Source organism: Pseudorca crassidens, chromosome 11 (assembly GCF_039906515.1).
Source record: "Pseudorca crassidens isolate mPseCra1 chromosome 11, mPseCra1.hap1, whole genome shotgun sequence".
In the NCBI taxonomy this organism is placed as follows: domain Eukaryota; kingdom Metazoa; phylum Chordata; class Mammalia; order Artiodactyla; family Delphinidae; genus Pseudorca; species Pseudorca crassidens.
Genome location: NC_090306.1, coordinates 18,022,243 through 18,025,140, shown reverse-complemented (window position 1 = coordinate 18,025,140; position 2,898 = coordinate 18,022,243). Strand labels below are relative to the sequence as shown.

The 2,898-nt window shown below is 47.7% G+C and overlaps 1 pseudogene; it reads left to right on the top strand.

The window, feature by feature from the left end:
* The first annotated feature begins 1,412 nt into the window (after positions 1 to 1,412).
* LOC137202717 (poly(A) polymerase alpha pseudogene) lies at positions 1,413 to 2,629 on the top strand (annotated as a pseudogene).
* Positions 2,630 to 2,898: the final 269 nt, after the last annotated feature.

Genomic DNA, 2,898 nt, shown 5'->3' with positions numbered 1-2,898 from the left:
TTGAGGGAGTCACTGTGTATCTCTGATGGCACCTGGTATCTCATCGTGTGCAAAATAAGATACTGATAGCCACTTCCCTCCATCACAATGTGATTGTGGGGACCAAATTAGCAAGTATCTGTGAATATGCCCTGAAATCTATAAAAAATGAAGAGTAACATGATTTTTAGTTCAAAAACAGATATTCTCTGTTTTAGAAGCTGGAGTAATTTAAAATTCTTGTAACACACCAGAAAGAAGTCAAAGGGTTAAAACAAGCTAAAATATCGACATTGGCAGTACATTATTTTAAAGTTAGTGTCCTTTCTAAAAGCAGAAACAGGGCTTCCCTGGTGGCGCAGTGGTTGGGAGTCCGCCTGCCGATACAGGGCACATGGGTTCGTGCCCCGGTCCAGGAAGATCCCACATGCCGCGGAGCGGCTGGGCCCGTGGGCCATGGCTACTGAGCCTGCGCGTCCAGAGCCTGTGCTCCGCAACGGGAGAGGCCACAACAGTGAGAGGCCCGCGTACCGCAAAAAAAAAAATCAAAAAAAAAACAGAAATACTGCTGTACCTGCTATATAATGGCATTAAAAACTGCAAAGAGTGGGCTTCCCTAGTGGCGCAGTGGCGCAGTGGTTGAGGGTCCGCCTGCCGATGCAGGGGCACGGGTTCGTGCCCCGGTCCGGGAGGATCCCGCATGCCGCGGAGCGGCTGGGCCCGTGAGCCACGGCCGCTGAGCCTGCGCGTCCGCGGCCTGTGCTCCGCGGCGGGAGGGGCCGCAACAGTGAGAGGCCCGCGTACCACAAAAAAAAAAAAAAAAAAAACTGCAAAGAGCAATAATTCTGGATTGCCCATTTAGTCTCATTTTTATTCTCTTCACTCTTACTATGATTGGCGTGTCTTTAAAAGTGAACTGGTCTCACCGACATAGAAAACAAACTTATGGTTACCAAAGGGGAAAGGTGGGGAGGGATAAATTAGGAGTTTGGGATTAACATAAACACACAACTATATATAAAATAGATAACCAACAATGACCTACTATATAACACAGGGAACTATAACCAACGCTTTGTAATGACCTATAAGGGAAACGAATCTGAAAAAATAAGATATATATATATGTATAACTGAATCACTTTGCTGAAACACAACACTGCAAATCAACTATATTTCAATTTAAAAAAAAAAGGAAGTGAACAGGTCTTTCTCCTACCCTCGCTACTCTGTGACCCTGATAATCCAAAGTGAATGGGCTGAGCACCCTAGGACAGAATATCTACGTCACCACTTAGCAGTCAGTCACCAAGAGTAACCTAGCTTCTCAAAGCGTGTCTCTGCAAAAGAGAACGTAATACCTATCCCAGAAGGTTCTTTGGAGTCATAAATAATGTATATTCAGGGTCTGGTATACGATAAGCTCTGCAGAAATGGTATTTATCACTGTTTTTCTGGCAAGAAATCTCTTAACCGCACTTGGCTCTATCGGTAACGTGGAGGACTTACTGATTTTGAAGTTCATCAAGAATCCAGCCAGGGTTCTAGAACGTTGCTGTGGTAGCGCTCCGGCGCCACGTGAGGACCAAGGGGAAGGAGGAGAAGCAGTGAAGGCGGCAGGGGCTGAGGTGGAAGCGGGCGCGGGGGTGGGCACGGACCCGGGGCTGAGGCGCGGACGCGGGGCTGAGGCGCGGACCCGGGGCTGCGGCGCGGACGCGGGGCTGAGGCCCGCCCCCCTCTCCCTTCCGCCTCAGTGGCCACGCCCAGGGCGGAAGTGGCCGCCGTACTACGCGTTGATCATGGCGAGCGCAGCCGCGGCAGAAGCACCATGGCGTCATCTGTCCCATCAGTTTAGCATCCCCCAAGGCATCTGACCGCCTACTTACACAGAAACTAATTGCCACTCAAGTCCTTTGGGGGTTTTGGGAGAGGAAGAGAACCGCAGCGCAGGATTTTCATTTGGGGAAAATTAAATAACCTGGTACGAGTTTTTACGTTTGGATCTGATAGGTGAGGAGTACCTACGAAAGGTACCGATACGGATGCGTTGTATGTTGCCCCAAGACATGATGATCGAAGCGACTTTTCCACCTCATTCTATGATAAGTTGAGATTACAGTGAGAAGTAAAAGATGTAAGAGCTGTCGAACAGGCATTTGTAATAAGTTATCAAGCTGTGTTTTCATGGGATAGAGATTGATATTTTGTTTGCCAGATGAGCACTGCAGACTTTTCCAGAAGACTTGGACTTAAGAGATGACAGTCTGCTTAAAACTTTAGATGCAAGATACATAAGAAATCTTAACGTTGCAGGGTAACTGATGAAATTTTACATCTAGTACTAAACATAGACAACTTCAGGTTAACCCTGAGATCTATCAAACTGTGGGCTAAATGCCACATCTATTCCAATATATTAGGTTTCCTCTGTGGTGTTTCTTGGGCTATGCTAGTAGCAAGAACTTGCCAGCTTTATCCAAATGCAATAGCATCAACTCCTGTACATAAATTTTTCTTGGTATTTTCTAAATGGGAATGGCAAAAGCCAGTCCTATTGAAACAACCTGAAGAATGCAATCTTAATTTGCCTGTATGGGACCCAAGGGTTAGTGTATTATTTTTTCCCCTAGAAATTCGCACTGTGCAATAACAAATAAAAATCATCTGCAGGGCTTCCCTGGTGGCGCAGTGGTTGGGAGTCTGCCTGCCAATGCAGGGGACACGGGTTCGAGCCCTGGTTCGGGAGGATCCCACATGCCGTGGAGCAACTAAGTCTGTGCGCCACAACTACTGAGCCTGCACTCTAGAGCCTGTGCGCCACAACTACTGAAGCCCGTGTACCTAGAGCCTGTGCTCCACAACAGGAGAAGCACCACAATGAGAAGCCTGTGCACTGCAGCGAAGAGTAGCCCTCACTCA